Genomic DNA, 21,243 nt, shown 5'->3' on the forward strand with positions numbered 1-21,243 from the left:
TGAGCAAAAATCTGATTCAGAGGCTGAAAAAGGACTGCAGATGCTGTTGGATTCTGACCTTCCTGCACTCGAAATGGATTTTTTGGAGCTATAGAAGCCCAATTGGCGCTCTTTTAATTACGTTAGAAAGTAGACATCTTGGGCTTTCCAGCAATGTATAACAGCCTATACTTTGCCCGAGATTTGATGGCCCAAATTGACGTCAAAATGTTGGTCAGAGACCCTTTTCTGGCGTTAAACGCCAGAATTGGCATAAAAGCTGGAGTTAAACGCCCAAATTGGCACCAGAGTTGGCGTTTAACTCCAAGAAAATCCTATGCATGTGAAAGCTTCAATGCTCAGCCCAAGCACACACCAAGTGGGCTCCGGAAGTGAATTTCTGCACTATCTACCTTAGTTACTCATTTTCTATAAACCCTAGCTACTAGTTTTAGTATAAATAATACTTTTTCTCATTGTATTAGACGTCTTGGTTATTCTGGTTCCCCCTCTAGGGCCAAAACCAATGAACACCATTATCACTTATGTATTTTCAATGGTGGAGTTTCTACACCTCATAGATTAAGGTGTGAAGCTCTACTGCTCCTCATGAATTAATACAAAGTATTATTGTTCTTCTATTCAATTCAAGCTTATTCTTATTCTAAGATATCCATTCGTACTTCAACATGATGAATGTGATGATCAAGTGACACTCATCACCATTCTCACTTATGAACGCATGCCTGACAACCACTTTCATTCTACCTGGAAACAAGCTTGAATGCATATCTCTTGGCCTCCTGGTCCACGCCGCATGGTTGTCTCTCCTGACAACAGAGCCTTCCATTCCGTGCAATCAGAGTCCTCGTGGTATAAGCTAGAATCAATTGGCAATATTCTTGAGATTCGGAAAGTCTAAACCTTGTCTGTGGTATTTCGAGTAGGATCTGGGATGGGATGACTGTGACGCGCTTCAAACTCGTGACTGTTGGGCGTAGTGACAGTGTGCAAAAGGATCAATGGATCTTATTCCGACACAATCGAGAATCAACAGATGATTAGCCCTACGTAACCCGTAGCCAGACCATTTTCACTGAGAGAACGGACGGTAGCCATTGACAACGGTGATCCCCCAACATACAGCTTGCCATGGAAAGGAGTAGAGATCCAGGAGGAACAAAGCATCTCTATACGCTTATCTGAAATTCCCACCAATAAATTACATAAGTATCTTTATCTTATTTTATGTCTTATTCATCTTTTAATTATCAAAATCCCATAACCATTTGAATCTGCCTGACTGAGATTTACAAGATGACCATAGCTTGCTTCAAGCCGACAATCTCTATGGGATCAATCCTTACTCACATAAGGTATGACTTGGACGACCCAGTGTATTTGTTGGTCAGCTACGCAGAGTTGTGAGGAAAGTGTGTGAGATCACGATTCCATGTACCATCTCCCGGTCAACTGCCTACAATTAGCATCTCCAATCTGGAATGCTTCCTCCTGTGGAAGTTGTACAAGTCCGAATTGGCATCTAACTCGGCCTGTTGGGTGTCATTCTATACACTCGAATGACACTAACGAAGACTTTTTGGAGCACACTAACAAATTTACAAATAGATCCTCAGGAACCACCACTCCTATATATGACCGCCATACAAACTGAAAATTAATTAATCCAACGACAATCAGTTAAATTATTAAACATAATAAACATATTAACAGAAATTCTTAAAACATACATTGTTGAAACCCATGTCATCTAATTGTTGCCTAAACTGTGCCCAATTGGTACACCAGCTACTGAAAGCTCATTGCGAGGTATAGATGCTATAAACGGCATACGCTCCCATGCCCAAACAAAAAGTAGAATAAAGGAGCAATCCTCTATTAGCAGTTGTATCATGATGAATGACACAACGACCTATGCAAATGTGTCAGACTAGTTGCCCTCAATTGTAGCTATGAATGCAATTGAAATCTCGAAGAAGAGGTAAAAACTTTTGAGTTTAGAGAATTCATTGACTTGTCTGGAAGCATAACAGTTCCAAGCAAGTAGAATATGTGAGCCCGGATATACCGCTCGATTGAATTCAGGGTGTCTAACAGTTCGGTGTCTTGGCATCGCCAAACCCATGTCAAGTTTACCTTCTGCAACGTGTGATCGTCTGGACCGGAAATCCTCCAAAAACTGCTAAGTAGTTCTCCACCTTACCCATGGCTGCTATTTATTCTGCTTGTCACGGGCTCCCCATTAACTGCCAAGCCAAGAATATGAGTAACGTCTTCTAAGGTACCAGTCACTTCACCGACTGGGAGGTGGAAGGTATGGGTCTCAGGCCTCCAACGCTCCACCAAAGCACTCAATAGTGTAGAATAACCCCTCAATTCCCCTATCTACAAAACGTGATGGAATCCAGTTGATGCGAGGGCAGTTGCAGCTATCTCGTTATAGTTTACGGGTAGATCAAATTTTTTGGACAATAAATTTCTGATAGCCTACAGAAAAAAAATTAATAACACTTTAATAAAATTAACGACAAAACAACAACAACAACAACAACAATAAGACTACACATAACAATAATAATAACACTGGTAGTATTTAATAATAATAATAATAATAATAATAATAATAATAATAATAATAATAATAATAATAAGTTGTAGTGCTAATAACAATTATAAAAATAGTAATATAATAATATAATAATATTAATAATACTAGTATTCCTAATATTAACTAACAGTAACAATAATATAACTAAATAATAATAACAACAACAACAACAACAACAACAATAATGACGACGACAACAATAATAATAATATTAAGAGTAAAGTATCGTTTTTGTCCCTAACATTTGGGGTAAATCTTATTTGTGTCCCTAACGTTTAAATCGTCCTATTTGTATCCCTAACGTTTGTAAAAATGATTCAATGTTATCCTGCCGTCAATTACGCATCATGAACGCTTTAGTTTGAGTTTTAAAAATCTCTTCTTGAAGTTAGAATACAAATGTATGAGATAGAATCAATGATCCATTCCGAAAAATAGCTCATCAAAAGTTAAAACTAATTCCTACAACATTTACATAATTCACTTTTCTATAGACATAATTAAATCTAAACACAAATAGTGGGTATAATATTAAAATAGAAAACATCCAAGTGAGACCTAATTAAGAATGAATACATCCAAGTGAGAATAATTGAAAAACATAATCTGATTTATTAGTATAATTGATAGTAGGATAACATTGAATGACTTTTATAAACGTTAGGGATACAAATAGGACGACTTAAACGTTAGGGACATAAATAGAACTTACCCCAAACGTTAGGGACAAAAACGATACTTTACTCTAATATTAACAATAACATTATAATATACTAATAAAAAAATAAAAAAAACTTACACATTAAGGCATAAGTACACAAATTCAGGAGTCCGTGTGTTAACCTCCAACATTGCCTTATTGAAGCAATCTAAATAATCTCGAATGCTTTCATCCACTCTTTATTCTACACCATGTAATGAGATTGGGTGTTTAGCCTGAGTTCTTCTAATGGTAAAGTGAGCTAGGAAATTTATCTTAATGTCGGCAAAAGAAGATATAGACCTAAAGAGCAATATATTGAACCAAGCCATCGTTGATCCTAACAATGTTATCAGGAAAGTCTTACATCATATAACATCCCCAACTCCTTCCAGATTCATTTTTGCTTCAAAAACATTGATATGCTCTTGGAGATCCAACTTGCCTTCATATTTTAGATATGTTAGTGTTCATACCCTGAGTCGAGCTATCCGACCCGGGATGTTCTACTGACAAATCGACCGACCTCTTCAGGTCAGGGACAATCCGACCTCTTCTCGAAGAGCTTGGCTAAATCACCAGGAAGAGCCCAAAAAGGGCCCAACAGAGGAACACGAACCAAATCCTAAGGCAGTCCAAGCCTATAGAGATAAGGGCGGTTCCCTTGAAGATAAAATGACCTCACTCAAAGATAAGATAAGATAAGATAACTATCTTATCTCCAGAAAGGTCACTCTACACCATTATAAATACACTAGAGCACCCAAGTATAACTCATACTCTGATTTTACAAAAAACCTGCTTAATACCATTGCTAACTTAAGCATCAAAATCCCTTGCAGGTACCACCACCCTCCGGTGATGAAGGATCAGCACCACCACCTAGTCCAACAAGTCGGATGCAACAACTCCGACTAGTACAAAAGATTTCGTCCGAGATCGACCTACATTTTCAGGTAACCTTCGGAACATTAACGCTGTTACCGGGGAACCTGGAAGTCATCCCATCACCATGGCAGACGACCAAGACCACGACCACAATTCAGATCTAGAGAATAGAACACCGCACAAAAACGCAGACACTACACCAAAGGATACTCTTCAACTTAATAACAAAAAGAATTCTCCAAGTGCGGGAGCCATGGAGGCGCTTCAAAACCGTTTAAAACAACTTGAAGATGAAGCCCTACGTCAACGAGAGGCTGAGAAAGACTTATAAAAGGAAATAAGGCGACGCCAGGAACTGGAGGACAAACTCTTAAAACTCTAAGTCAATCTCAAGGCCAAAGCTAACTGATCCCCTCATGAGGATAGCTCCCGCAAGGAACAAGATCCATTCTCCAAGGAGATCATGAAGACCAAAATCCCAAATGACTTTAAACTCCCGGATATAACTTTGTACGATGGCACTACAGATCCCGACCATCATCTCAGCAACTTCAGAAGTAGAATGTACCTCACCGATGCCCCAGATGCAGTTCATTGTAAAGCCTTTCCAACTACTTTAACAAAGACAACAATTAGATGGTTCGACAATCTACCTCCTAGGTCCATCTCGAGTTTCGACGACTTAGCCAAGAAGTTCTTGGCCAGATTTTCCATCCAAAAAGATAAGGCTAAGCACGCCCCAAGTCTATTAGGAATCAAGCAAGGAGAACGGGAAAGTCTTTGCAACTATGTGGAAAGATTCAACAAAACGTGCCTGGACATACAGAACCTACCAACAGAGGCTGCCATTATGGGCCTCATCAATGGCTTGCGAGAGGGACCTTTTAGCCAATCTATATCAAAAAAACACCCCACATCTCTGAATGAAGTGCAAGAACGAGCGGAGAAGTACATCAACATGGAGAAAAACTCTCGACTGGGAGAAACCTCAAAATCCGGATTCACCTATCCCTCATAGGATAAGGACAAAGAGTCCAAGAAGAAGGAAGATCGACATGGAGAAAAAATAAAAAAATACCACAATTACACCCCCTCTTCGGGTGTCCCTTGTGGATGTCTACAGAGAGGTTTGCCACACTGAGAAAATACCTCCAGCTCGACCACTCAAAGGCAAAAAAGGAGGAGGGAATCGGACTGAGTATTGTGAATACGATCGAATCCGCGGGCATTCCACCAACGAATGTTTCGACTTAAAGAATGTCATAGAAAAACTAGTAAGAGAAGGGAAATTAGATCGGTATCTGGCCACCGGGATGATGAGCAAAGAAAAAGAAGAAGGGAAGAAGATGTCGGACGAATCGAGCGATCACCTCGTACACTAGAAAGACACATCCACATGATACACGGCAAATTTGTGGGAGGAGGAATCTCCAAGTCATCTCGCAAAAGATATCTTAAAGAAGTATATCATGTTGAGGGGAAGGAGGAAGCACCCGAGATCCCCGCAATTACTTTCACCAAAGAAGACGCGTCCAGTATCATCTCGGGACACGACGATCTCATGGTCATCACTGTTATACTGGCAAACGCAAATCTCCACCGCACACTGATAGACCAAGGGAGCTCCACTGACATCTTGTTCAAAACTGCCTTCGACAAGCTCGGCCTGGAAGAAAAAGAACTTAGAGCATATCCGAACAGCTTGTTCGGACTAGGAAACACCCCGGTTCAACCGCTTGGATACATCTCGCTACACACAACCTTTGGAAAAGGAAACCAGTCAAGAACACTCAAGATAGATTACATCGTGGTCAACGTAAGTTCAGCCTACAATGCCTTAATAGGTCAGACAATATTGAATTAGCTCGGTGCAATAGTCTCGACTCCACATCTATGCATGAAATTCCCAACGGCAGAAGGGATAGCTACAATAAAAGCATACCAGAAGACAGCGCGCCGCTGTTACCATGAAAGCCTAAACCTCAGAGGCAGAGGAGAGGAATTCCACACAATCGAACTCAGGGGAGTGCAGAGGCGGGAAGAACTCCGCCCACAACCTGAAGTAGAAATAGAGAAAGTCCAGATCGGGGACACCCCAGACCAAACAACTAATATCGGTACAATCCTAAAAGGAGACATAAAAGAATCACTCATACAGTTCTTGCGAGATAACGTCGACCTCTTTGCATGGAAGGCTGCAGACATGCCAGGCATAGACCCAAAGTTAATGTGCCACATGCTAGCAGTCTACCCAGGATCTCGGCCAGTACAACAGAGGCGTAGAAAGCTCGGACCAGAACGATCCCAAGCTGTGGAAGAGCAGGTACAAGCTCTACTGGAGGTAGGATTCATAAGAGAAGTTAAGTATCCACTATGGCTAGCCAACATCATCTTGGTGAAAAAATCAAACGAAAAGTGGCGAATATGCACTGACTACACTGATCTCAACAAAGCCTGCCCAAAAGATCCTTATCCACTCCCAAGTATCGACGCTCTGGTAGATGCCTCCTTCGGATATAAATACCTCTCGTTTATGGACGCATACTCGGGATACAATCAAATCCCAATGTATCCACCCGATCAAGAAAAAACTTTCTTTTTAACCCCAAAAGCAAACTACTGCTACATCGTCATGCCTTTCGGTCTTAAAAATGCGGGAGCTACTTATCAGAGACTAATGAATAAGATCTTTACGGATCACATCAGAAATATCATGGAAGTTCATGTGGACGACATGCTAATAAAGACACAAAATGAAGAGACGCTATTGTCCAACCTGACTCAAGTATTCGACACTATAAGACGGCATGTCATGCGACTCAATCCTGCAAAATACACCTTCGCAGTAGAAGCTGACAAATTCTTAGGTTTTATGCTCACACAAAGAGGAATCAAGGTAAACCTGGATAAGTACCGGGCCATACTCGACATGAAGAGTCTGACTTGTGTCAAAGAGGTACAACAACTCAACGGGAGGTTGGCAGCCTTGTCCAGATTTCTAGTCGGATCGGAAATAAGATCTCTTCCCTTCTACACTACTCTAAGGAAGAGAAAGAAGTTTCAATGGACAACGGAGTGCGAGTAAGCCTTCCAGGATTTCAAACGGTTCCTGGAACAACCACCTATCCTAACTCGGCCATGGGAAGGAGAGCCATTCATATTGTACCTCGCGGTAGAAAGTCGGACAGTAGCCTCAGCACTAGTTTGAGAAGACGACAGTGGGCAACAACCCGTATACTTCATCAGTAAAGCATTACAAGGATCCGAGCTGAACTACCAAAAAATAGAAAAATTTTCCTACGCTCTCATACTAACATCTTGACGACTTTGTCCATACTTCCAAGCTCACACCATTAAGGTTCGGACCAACCAGCCCATAAAAGGGATTTTACAGAAAACAGACCTAGCGGGCAGAATCTTGCAATGGGAAGTCGAGTTGTCCGAATTTGATCTTCAATACGAAGCTCGGACAGCCATCAAATCACAATACCTGGCTAACTTCATTGCAGAATTTACAGACACACTGGAAATTCCCACAGAATGGAATCTCTACATGGACGGCTCCTCGAATAAAACTGGAAGCGGCGTGGGTGTGATAATTGAAAGCAACCAAAGAACCCAAATCGAACTCTCCCTCAAATTCGGGTTTCCTGCCTCGAATAACCAAGCAGAATATGAGGCACTACTAGCTGGTTTGAAGCTGGCTAGGGAGGTTAGAGCTCAAAAGTTTATCATCTTCAGTGACTGACAAGTAGTCACTTCATAAATAGCAGGAAGCTACCAAGCCAAAGATCCTACCATGAAAAAGTACTTGGACAAAACTAGGGAACAACTCGGACAACTCGGAGAATATGAGGTCCATCACATACCCCGAGAATAGAATGCCTGAGCTAACGCACTCTCAAAACTAGCCAGCACCAAACCAAGGGGCAACAATAGAAGCCTCATCCAAGAAATTCTGTAGAACCCATCAATCTCGTAAGAAGAGAAAGTCCTAGCCATAACAGGTCAGGATCAAGGATGGATGACTCCCATAATCAATTACCTCAAAATAGAGACACTCCCCACAGAGGAAAATGAGGCAAAAAGGCTAAAACGGGAGGCACAATACTACACTATCATAAACAACACTCTATACAAATGAGGGATTTCAATACCATTGTTAAAATGTGTGCTGACTTCTAACACAAAGGAAGTTCTAGAAGAAGTACACAGTGTCATTTGTGGCAATCATCTCGGAGCACAAGCACTTACCAAAAAAGTACTCCGGGCAGGATTTTATTGGCCAACTCTACAAAAGGAAGCCACAGAGTTCGTAAAGACATGTCCACCATGTCAGAAACATGCCAACTTTCACATCGTTCCGCCGGAAGAACTCATCAGCGTGACCTCACCTTGGCCATTTGCAAAATGGAGACTCGACCTTCTTGGACCCTTCCCTCAGGGATCGGGACAAGTTAAATTCCTCATAGTAGGGGTAGACTATTTCACAAAGTGGATCGAGGCAGAACCCGTAGCTAATGCCACTACTCAAAGAAGTCAAAAATTTCTATATAGGAACATTGTCACAAGGTTCGGGGTTCCATACTCCATTACCACAGACAATGGTACTCAATTCACAAACGCAGGCTTCAGAAAGTTGGTGGCCGACTTGAACATAAAACAACAATTCACTTCCGTAGAACATCCCCAAGCCAATGGACAAGCCGAAGCCGCCAACAAAGTCATATTGGCTAGGCTGAAACGAAGATTACATAACGCAAAGGGAGCCTGGGCCGAGGAGCTCCCACAAGTCCTATGGGCATACCGAACAACGCCACATTCCACCACAAAGGAATCACCCTTCCGATTAGCGTATGGAATGGAGGCAATGATCCCAGTAGAGATTGAAGAAGGGTCGCCTAGAGTGATCCACTATAGCGAAGAAGCCAACTCCCAATTTCAAAGGAAAGAACTCGACCTACTTCTGGAAGTCCAAGAAAGAGCTCGGATTAGGGAAGAGGCATTAAAACGTCGAATGGCTTCGAGATATAATCAAAAGGTAGTACAACGAGTTTTTGCTGAGAACGACCTCATCCTAATTTGAAATGATATTAGAACAACCCGATCTGGAGAAGAAAAGTTGGCGACAAACTGGAAAGGACCCTACCGAGTCATAGAAGTACTGGGAAAGGCTACTACAGACTATCCGAACTCGATGGGCGAGAGCTTCCTAGGTCATGGCACGCCTGCAACCTAAGAAGGTACTATATAGTTAGGGATGATAAAGGATCTTAGGATAAGGCGCACTCTTTTTCCTGAAAAGGTTTTTTAATGAGGTGCCAAGCCAAGACCTACAAATCACTCGACTTAGAGGGTTAAAACTCCCGCATGTATATATTTTCATTTTCTTTTGAATAAAATCTATTTAGATCTTCTACAAATTCTCACGCCGCATTAATCTGAAACATTCATCGTCCGATTATAAAGCTACAGATCGGCAGAAAGTGAAAATCAAATTCACTGCACGATCACGATAAATACCAATAGAGATGAAAACCAAATTCATTAAAAGGTCAACCAAATGAGGATTAAACCAATTTCTACAAAATCGGCAAAGATGAAAACAGAATAATGCAAGAAGTTATCGAAAGTGATCCATAGAAAGGACCTGACGAGGTCCTAATAAAATGGATTGCTAAAAAATAACTTAAAGACTAGCCGACGTAAAAAAATCAGACCAGTCGCAATAACCAAAGTTATAAGTAAATCCCTGGAAAGAGGTATGGCCAGCCCTATAAAAGAGGATTACTATAACTTAGAAGGGCCCGACATAATGAAGTCGGCCCAAAACATAAAAGTTATAAAAGTAATCCCTGAAAGAGACCTGAATAAGGTCCAAGAAAGAGGATTACAAAAATAACTTAGAAGGGCCCGAGATGATAAAGTCGGCCTCCCACAAACAAGTTATAAAAAGTAATCCCTGAAAGAGACCTGACAAAGGTCCAAGAAAGAGGATTACTAAAAATAACTTAGAAGGGATCGGCATAATGAAGTCGGCCTCCCACAAACAAGTTATAAAAAGTAATCCTTGAAACAGACCTGACAAAGGTTCAAGAAAGAGGATTACTAAAAATAACTTAGAAGGGACCGGCATGATGAAGTCGGCCTCCCACAAACAAGTTATAAAAAGTAAATCCCTGAAAGAGACCTGACAAAGGTCCAAAAAAGAGGATTACTAAAAATAAACTTGTGACCGAACTAAGGAAGCCAACATACAAGTTGGACCCAAACATCCGCAACCTAAAGCCACAAGTATACAAAGGTAATCCAAAGAGGTCGAACAATAATGTACCAGACAAATGCAGACCAACATGTTGTAAAAAAGCACAAGTTATAAGAAGAACAAAATTCAATAGGCCACCAGCCCCAAGAGCCTGAAAACTACTTTGTTTTTCAAAATAAAGTTGCCAAACAAGCAACTAGGAAAGTAGCAAAAAGTCAGAAACACCATCTACAAATATAAGAAGTTCAAAAGCCCACAAGCCGGGCTGTCTACATAAACATCTTGAATAATCATTGGGGATCCAAAGATTTCTCAGCAGCATCAACACAGGGTGAAGGAGGATGAGTCTGAAGAGGCACTGCATCCACTGTCCCATCATCTCGGATCAAGATGTGACAATCAGGTTCTGACTCAGGGCGATCGACCTCAGCAGTGGGAGTCAAAGAGGTCGGCACAACAGAGGTTTTGGTGGCAGGCAGTGAAGGACGATCGACATCATCATCATCATCATGGTCATCAGGAACAATCTTACCATCCCTAACAATGTTGTCCAGGCTAAAAAGGGAAAGGTCAAGCTCTGGTGCAAGAACTCAAACTTGCTCCTTCAGATTCTCATAAGCAGCATTAACACTGCCTACAAGGTGACCTTGAAGTTCGGTATAATCGGCCCGGACAGATTCCAAGCTGTTCCTGAGATCCATCATCTCTCTATAGGTGGTAACATAGCTATCCTTATGTTTTAACGTTGTGTCCTCAGCTAATTGCACAGCGGCCGCCAGACCAATAGCCCGAGTCTTTTTCCCCTCCAACTCTTTCTCCAGCTTGGTCACTTTCACCTCAAGCTCCTCTTTCAAACCCTTAATCCAGTCAAACTCTGATTTCGCCTCCTCCATAAAGGCCTTTGTAGCATGGATAGGAAGATCTTGAGCGGTCCGATATAAAGCTGCTCCCATGTGTGCCAGTTTAATGCCACTCCGAGTGATAAAATCCAAATGATGAAGAATGGATACATCATCAGTAAGCATGACACCATAAGGAGCAATCTGTTGATCAACAAACCCGACAGCATCAAAGTCGGGAGCATCCAGATTAAAAGGCTCGACAGTCCATGGTCTTTTTGGAGGAGGAGCGCCGGTAGGAGAGGAGGTAGCAGCAGAAGTTTGTGAAGGATCAACCAAATGAACCCGAGAGTAGGTATCATCCTCCTCAGTCCAGGAGAGCTCGAAACCAAAGGCTTCGACGAAACCCAAGAAGACCCCTCCCCGGCTGGCTTGGCCGAGACGTTTTGAGTTGCAGTAGCTTCCTTGCCCTTTTAAAGGCCTTTATGCATTCGTTATTTTTAATCATCTCTGCAAACAAACATCATAGTGGGAAAACAAATTATGAATCAGAAAAGATCTTATAAGAGATAAACTCGACAAAACAAGCAAAACCAAAAGAAGAATTGACCACTACCCAGCTCAGCTCAGAGGAGAGAGGAGTTTGCTAAGAATTTCTTTGTGTCGAAATGGGGAGGCTGCCCCTAGTTTTCTTCTAGCACAGTCACAAAAGCTTGCTCAGCCTCATCTAACATCTCCCACGTATATTTAGATACCATTACATTCTTTTGCCATTCCAAGGGAAAGGTGGGCTCATCATTTTCATCCAGAAAAAAGGGCCGAGCTCCTTCAACAGCTCCGACCCTAAAAAAGTAATTTTTGAAATCGCGAAAAGATTCATCAAAGATGGAGAACTTTTTTCCCTGGGAAGCTCGGAAAGAAACCCAAGCGGCTTTCTTCTTAACCACCCCAGGCTTTGTCAAAGTGAAAAGATAAAAGAAGAGGGATTGTGAAGCAGGGATACCAAGCTCACGACACAGCAACTGAAAGATTTTTATAAAACCCCAGGAATTATGGTGAAGTTAGGATGAATCTACATTACAGGACCATAATAGGTTGATCTCGAAATGGGTAAAAGGAATAGTAATATTCATTTGACTAAAAAAGAAGTCGTATACATAGAAAAAGGGGCGCTCTCCAGCAATTCGAGTAGAAAAATAGACCCTTTCCTCAGAAGTTGGAGATACGAGCTCATAGTTCTTCTCATCACTACCATTACCACAAATCCTATGAAATTGCCTAAGTTGCTGACAAAACTCTGAGTCAACCAACGAAACACACAAAAGAACCATAGAATCCACCCAATCAGCCATGCCCTCATGGACTTGGGAAGAAGTCTCAACAATATTTTTGCAAGAAAACATAAGGTCAACTAGTCCTACAACAAGAAAAGAAGATTGGATTACTCAAAAACATATCGGACAAAAGCAAAACAACTCGAATAATATAATCCAGCGTAGTACAGGAAGATCCAGGGGCATCCTTTGGAGGCAGAACAAGGACTCAGGAAAACCTACAAGACTAACGTCCCAACAAAACTCTCAGTAAAGACAAAGAAAAGCTCTCTCTCAAAAGGCGACATCCCAAAAACAAAGTCATTACCCAGAAAGCTACAAATCAAATAAAGTCATCAAAATAACTGCCTTCCAAATTCACAGTCTCAGCTTATCAGCAATCAAAACTACCAAAGCAACAAAACGTATCAAGAAAAAGTCATCAAAGACGCCACCTTTTTCAGAGAAACAACCCCCCCCCCAACGAGCAAATGACACAAAATCAAAACGAGCTATCAAAAATCGTTACTTTCTACAAAGGTTCATCAGCAAAGTTACTGTTCATACCCAAAGTCATCACAGTTACCAACAAGGAGAAAAAACATCAAAGGAACAATCTTTCAAAAGCCTCAGTGACAACATGCATCACAGCAAAATCAAACTTTACCAAAAACCGAATGCAAAGCAATGAAGGAAGTAAAAAAGTGGAAAGAAGAACCAACCTGGGAAAGCCGAAAGCTTCGACGAAGTTGAAGGTAGGAAATGGAATCAGGAAGTCGCCCTTTCACAACAAGGAAAGCACTAAATAATCGCCGAGCAGCATCGCAGGAAGAAAAGCAAAAACTACAAACTTCAGGCAAAAACAGAAAGAGAGAAAGAAAAGGGAAGTTGTGGAGAAGAGAAACCATTTTTTCTGAAAAGTGAAAATTCAAAATGGAGAGGCTAAGAGAAACGGCGCAATTAAAAACAATTAATGAGGGTACTAAACCCTCGCCTAATGCAAAAAGCGCGTGCTTTTAAAGAAGAAGCAAAAGAAAACGTTCCATATTCGAAAAGGATAACGCTACAAAGATGAAGTCGACAAGATGCTCGAGTTCGGCTTCACCAGAGAAGGATCGAAGTCCTAAAACTAAGACTCGACCTCAAAAAGAAAGACCGAGCTCGAGCAGGGGCACTATTCATACCCTGGGTCGAGCTATCCGACCCGGGATGTTCTACTGACAAATCGACCGACCTCTTCAGGTCAGGGACAATCCAACCTCTTCTCGAAGAGCTCAGCTAAATCACCAGGAAGAGCCCAAAAAGGGCCCAACAGAGGAACACGACCCAAATCCTAAGGCAGTCCAAGCTTATAGAGATAAGGGCGGTTCCCTTGAAGATAAGATGATCTCACTCAAAGATAAGATAAGATAAGATAACTATCTTATCTCTAGAAAGGTCACTCCACACCATTATAAATACACTGGAGCACCTAGGTATAACTCATACTTTGATTCTACAAAAAACCTGCTTAATACTCTTGCTAACTTAAGCATCGGAGTCCCTTGCAGGTACCACCACCCTCCGGTAACGAAGGATCAGCACCATCACCTAGTCCAACAAGTCGGACGCAACAACTCCGACTAGTACAGAAGATCTCGTCCGAGATCGACCTACAGTTTCAGGTAACCCTCGAAACAGTTAGTTTGTCAAAATATTTCAGTAACCGAACCTAGAGAACATGGAGAGTAAATAGAGTCTGTCCCATGGTAACATACTCTCAAGAATCTCTGTGCCTTTTAGGACATAGACTCCTTTGTGGAGTATGCCTCCTTTTAAACTGAGCTGAACAAGATTAGCTCTTGCCTTTCTCTCAGGGTCACGACACAACTCCTCATGCCGAGGTAAGTCACTCCTGTCCCTTTGAGGTAAGTCAGATCGACAACAATCATTCTCTTGATGTCGTCTATGGTCTTGCTCATGGGTTTTTCTTTTACAACTATCATGTTGTCCTCTTGTTGTACGGCTTTCAGGATCGAGATTGCCTTAATTGCAATCATTCTACACGTTGATGTTCTAATTCCTACAGTCAATGGTGCATTTCTAGCATAGCATGTATATAGTCTTCACCCAAACTAGTAAAATACCGACCTATAGTGTTTTCAACCTCCCGACGTTCAAAACCTGGGAGAACATAATATTGTTGTCCCTTATTAGTGTTTAGGGTAACATCAATCTCATGTCCATGATCACATGATTGTTCTTTGCAAAGAATATCTGGATTAATTATTGATTGCATCTTGTGATCAGCCATGGTACCAAATATGTAGGATCTCCACAAACAGTGCCAAATGTTCATACCTTTTGCCAAGGTTCTGAAAATCAGACCGATCATCGAACCGTTCTAGTAATTGGTTTAATAATTTATTGGTCTAACCAGTTCAACCGAAGTTTAACCGAAAAAACTATTTTATAGTAAAATAATAAAAATTATAAATTAACACACTGTACAACATAATTATAATCTAATATAAAATTTAAAATATCTTCTAAATTTAAAATATTACATGTAAAAACATCAATCAAATTATTACCCACATATGCATTATTATAACCAAGTTGATTGTTTTAAACTATAAAATGTATTAAAATCTTTGAGCTCATCAATTTAAATAGAAACTCATTAAATTAAAAGACTGATTAATTTAATTGAGCTAATTCAATTCATATATTTCTTCATTGAACTAAAAGGCTAGTGATGATCAATTTACTTCTTACTTAACAAAGGTTGATCATAATTTTAATAAATTTTTTTGCATAATTTACTTCTTTTCTAATAAACTTTTAACAAATTTTCAGCATAATTTTAATAGAAATTAACAAAAATCTCAGCACAATTTTAACCAATATTAACCAAGTGAACTAAAATCAACTAATTATTCAAATCAATAATTCAAGCTAAAGCAGAGAACAATACAGCACATGAGCATAGTTAATCATTCCATAAGGCAAATTTAAATCTAGGTAGCACATTAGCACTAGTAATCCCTCCAAGGATAATAACAACAACACTAAAGAAAAAAGGTATGTAGCAGGAAAATAGAAGAGATGAGTATTATGCAGAGGAATAAGCTAAAGATTACACAAAGCCAACTAATACAACTGATTACACTTCTTTCAATTTTGTTCTTGATCATCTTTGATTGTTTAAAAATAAAGAGTTATCTCCTTTACAATCCAAAAAAATGTTCTGAAAAAAAAAATGAAGAACAAGAGAACGAAAATTAACTAATCATTCACCAAAAAACTAAAATCAACTAATCATTCAAATCAATGATTCAATCCAAAGCAGAAAACAATACAACACATGCGCATAACTAATCATTCAATGAGACAGATTTCAATCTGAGTAGCACACTAGCATTAGCAGAATCCCCCCCAAAAAAATTGTTTAGAGCAAAAAAAATGAAGAACAGAGAATGAAAATTAAAAAAATTATGCCAATGACTTCGAGGAAAAAGCTGCACGCCTGCGATTGGTGAGAGGGAACAGGGTTTGGAGACTTGGAGAATGCCAAAAGGACAAAGAGAGAAGCCCCTGAGTGCGACTGTGGCCCACTCCTTACGGCGATGGTAGAGGCTAAGGTTGAAGGAAGTTCTGCTTTCTGAAGGAAGGAGATTGGCAAAGGGGCTGGGGGGCACAAGGCACAGCGGAGAAAGAAACGGTGGCTCCTGAGCGCAACGGACTGTGGCATTGAGGCTCTCCTTGCAGCGGTAGGCGAGATTGTAACCTAGGGTAAAGAGTTGAGAGAGGAAAGAGTCTGAAGAATGGATGACTGAGCCAGGGAGAAGAGGAATTTTGGATCCCTAAAGCTAAAAACATCAAACGACAATTTTTTTTCAAAACCGACCGGGTCCCGATTCAGTCCGACCGGTCAGTTCTTGGCCGGTTCAACAGTTTAAATACGGACTGAACTATATTTTTTTTGGTTTGCGGGTGGACCGGTCCAACCAGCCGTTCCGGTCCGATTTTCAAAACATTGCCTTTTGCAGAGGTTACGAGCTAACGAGAATGCTGTGCTAGAACTAAGCCAGGAAGGCTACCTGTGAAGATACTCCGATGCTTAAGTCAATAGTGTTCTTAGGTAATAGAGTGAATAGTGCAGTACCTGCTGTGTTTTCATTTTCCCTTTATTACATCTTTCCCGATGTAACTGTTATTAGGCATTTACTGTCTTTAATGTATTTCTTTTAATATCATGATTTGACAGCTTTTCGAGTTAATGAAATGATTCATTTTTAGTGGTACTTACATTAGACTTTATTGAGCTCGTAACGTAATATTCTCATTTAATCGTGACATTAGAATTATTATTCTTTTATAGAACAAGGTCATTCTTGATATATAATCGAATGCTCAATTCAATGGATTTACCCTCTAGTTAAACTTAATTTGAATTAGAATTTTTCAAATTTAATCCATTTTCAGAGAATGCACCCATTCCAAGGGAGGAACCAAATACTGTACTATATAAAACACGAACTTTGCATATGCATATAAAGAGAATGCTCTTTAGAAAATATTCTCTCAAGTCTTAAAATTTTTACACACACACATGGGGAGAGAGAGAGAGAGTAACTGAAATTCAAATATTGGAAAATACAAATTTATAAGTGCGGAGTTTCAAACCCTAACATCAATTCCTGAATCTTTCTCACTGCTCTCTTTTGAATCTTGGAGGCTTGGAACAATTTTTATATTTAATTATATAGAAGAAAAAAGTCCAATATCATTACTAATCACTACCCGCAATTGGTTTTAAAAAGAAAATGGATACATGAATTGAATTGCATTACTACTATTTAATTCTTGAATCTTTCTCTCTGCTCTTTTTTGAATCTTGGAGCAATTCTTGATTCTGCATAATCAATTTGCAATCACATTGTTGTTATTCCTCTTTTCGTCAAATCTTTGAGCAAGTCCTCGATGATCTTTTCTTTGCAAAGAAGAATATTTATAAAAAAAAAAGAGAAGAGAGAAACAAAAATAGAACAAAGTGAAAGAATGAGAAATAGTGTGTTATTGTGTATTGTGTTGTGTGTTGAGTGTGGAAGACACAAAAAATGAGGTAAGTAGGGTATATTTATATGTTCGCATTACGCAAGGCGTTACTTATACGCTATTTTTGACATTATTTATCCGTGCGTCATCTATAAGTTATGTTTACGGCATTGATTACACGTAAGCTAAAAATTTGTATACCATGAATTCAATAAGTCAATAACTAATACAATATTATTCATAAAAATAATAGAAAAAATAAACAAAAATATTTACATATTAACCAAAGAAACATTTTAACATGTTTACATTATTAATAGCTACATATTCTATTTGTTTATTTATAGATCTATACAATTATACAAAAGATTCAGCTGATTATCATAATTGTTCTTGAATCATATTTATAAATCAAATTTTGTTATTTTTAGTAAATATAATAAAGTTAGAAATTATTCTTAGAGAATATTCCAAAGAAATGGATGTGAAATTGAGAATCGTACATAAAATTTTAAATTCAAAAAAGACATACATAAAGAAAATTATCATTTTGTGTCTTATACTACATTTTTTTACTACTTCAAAAGTAACTATATATACTTATGAAAAATTCTCTATTTTTTAAGATTGAATTTTTATTTTTGTAAAATTCAAAATTATATTTTTATTTTAAAATGATTAAATTGTAAATTAACATGCATCATAGTAATTGTTAGTTTGCTTTAAATACAAATTTACATATATTGTATTTGATAACCATAATGCTACTTGTTCATACCCTGGGTCAACCTGTCCGACCCGGGATGTTTAGCGACAAGCCGACCGACCTCTTCAGGTCAGACTATCCGACCTCTTCTAGAGCTCGGCTAAATGCCCGACCTCTTCTCAGAGAGCTCGGCTAAATGCCCGACCTCTTCTCAGAGAGCTCGGCTAAATGCCCGACCTCTTCTCAGAGAGCTCGGCTAAATGCCCGACCTCTTCTCAAAGAGCTCGGCCAACTCGCCAAAGGAGCCTAAAGCAGGCCCAAAACGAAGGAACACAGCCCAATCTAAAGGCAGCTAAAACCCAGAAAGATAAAGGCGGTTCCCTTGAAGATATGATGACCTCACTTAAAGATAAGATAAAGATAAGATAAGATAACTAAACTTATCTTATCCACAGGAGGCCACATCTCACCATTATAAATACACTGGAGCACCCAGGTATAACTCATACTCTAATTCTACTTGATATCTGCTTGGGCCCATGCTAACTTAAGCATCGGAGTGTCATTGCAGGTACAACCCCCCGCCGTTCAGCACAACCAGCTCGGGTCTCAGACCCACCACCTCGGGCCTTGCCGGAAGACCGAGCTGCACGTTTCAGGTAACCCTCGGAACATTGGCGCCGTTGCCGGGGAACCTGGAAGTCATCCCATCACCATGGCGGACAACCATGACAACGACCATGATTCAGATCTAGAGGATAGAACACCGCACAAAGACGCGGATACTACACCAAAAGATACTCTTCAACCCACCAAAGGCGAGAATTCGCCAAAAGAGGAGGCTATGGAGGCACTTCAAGATCGCTTAAAGCAACTCGAAAAAAAAGGTGGAACATCAACAAGAAGCTGAGAGAGACCTACGAAGGGAAGTTAGGTGATGCCACGAGTTAAAGGACAAGCTCCTAAAACTCGAAGCAGATCTCAAGGCCAAAACAAATCCGGTCACGAAGACAGCCCCTACGAAGATCAAGACCCATTCACCAAAGATATCATGAAAGCTAAAGTCCCAAAGGACTTCAAGGCTCCCGACATGATCCCGTACGGCGGCACATTGAATCCAAGCCATCATCTCAGTAATTTCAGAAGAATGTACCTCACCGACACATCGGACGCCATTCGATGCAAAGTCTTCCCAACTACTCTAACGAAGACAGCAATATGGTGCTTCGACAGTTTTCCATCACAAGTTTGACGACCTTGTTAAGAAGATTCCTCGCCAGGTTCTCCATCCAGAAGGATAAAGCCAAACACACTTCAAGCTTGCTGGGAATTAAACAAGGAGATCAGAAAAGCCTTCACAGCTACATGGAAAGATTCAACAACGCATGCCTTGACATACAAAGTCTTCCAACAAAAGCGGCCATCATGGGACTCATCAATGGCCTAAGAGAAGGACCTCTCAGCCACTCAATATCCAAGAAGCACCCAACATCTCTGAACGAGGTACAGGAACGGGAACAGAAATACATCAACATGGAAGAGAACTCTCGACTAGGAGAAAGCTAAAAAACCGAATTCTCCTAACCCACCACGGGACAAGGATAAAGAGTCCAAGAAAAGAAGAAGATCAATCGGAGAAGATCCCACCACCTCGCCCAATCAAAAGCAAAAAGGAGAAAGAGGTCGGACGAATTGAAGGTCCACCTCACACCAAAGAGGTCGGACAAGTTGAAGGTCCACCTCACACGGAAGAGGTCGGGCGAGTTAAGGTCCACCTCACAACCAAAGAGGTCGGACGAGTTGAAGGTCCACCTCACACCAAAGAGGTCGGGCGAGTTGAAGGTCCACCTCACACCAAAGAGGTCGGACGAGTTGAAGGTCCACCTCACACCAAAGAGGTCGGACAAGTTGAAGGTCCACCTCACACGGAAGAGGTCGGGCGAGTTAAGGTCCACCTCACAACCAAAGAGGTCGGACGAGTTGAAGGTCCACCTCACACCAAAGAGGTCGGGCGAGTTGAAGGTCCACCTCACACCAAAGAGGTCGGACGAGTTGAAGGTCCACCTCACACCAAAGAGGTCGGACAAGTTGAAGGCCCACCTCATAACAAAGAATTGGGCAAGTTAAGGTCCACCTCACACCAAAGAGGTCGGACGAGTTGAAGGTCCACCTCACACGGAAGAGGTCGGGCGAGTTAAGGTCCACCTCACACCAAAGAGGTCGGACAAGTTGAAGGCCCACCTCATAACAAAGAATCAGGCGAGTTTAAGCTCCACCTCACAACAAAGAGGTCGGACAAAGTTGAAGGTCCATCTCACAACAAAGAGGTCGGACAAGGTGAAGGTCCACCTCACACCGAAGAGGTCGGGCGAGTTAAGGTCTACCTCACACCAAAGAGGTCGGACAAGTTGAAGGTCCACCTCACACTGAAGATGTCGGGCGAGTTTAAGCTCCACCTCACACCAAAGAGGTCGGACAAGTTGAAGGTCCACCTCACACCGAAGATGTCGGGCGAATTGAAGGTCCACCTCACAACCAAGAGGTCGGACGAGTTGAAGGTCCACCTCATACCAAAGAGGTCGAACGAGTTAAACATCTACCTCACACCAAAGAGGTCGGACGAGTTGAACGTCCACCTCACACCAAGGAGGTCGGACGAGTTGAAAAGGACAACGGAGTACGAACAAGCCTTCCGAGATTTCAAAATTCTTGGGGCAACCACCCATCCTTTCCAGACCACGGGAAAGTGAAGAACTCATTATACCTCGCAGTGGGAAGTCAGGCAATAGCCTCAGCACTAGTCAGAGAAGACGAAAGTGGGAAACAACCCGTCTACTTCATCAGCAAAGCTTTACAAGGGACTGAACTAACCTATCAACAGATA

Source organism: Arachis stenosperma, chromosome 3 (assembly GCF_014773155.1).
Source record: "Arachis stenosperma cultivar V10309 chromosome 3, arast.V10309.gnm1.PFL2, whole genome shotgun sequence".
Lineage (NCBI taxonomy): Eukaryota > Viridiplantae > Streptophyta > Magnoliopsida > Fabales > Fabaceae > Arachis > Arachis stenosperma.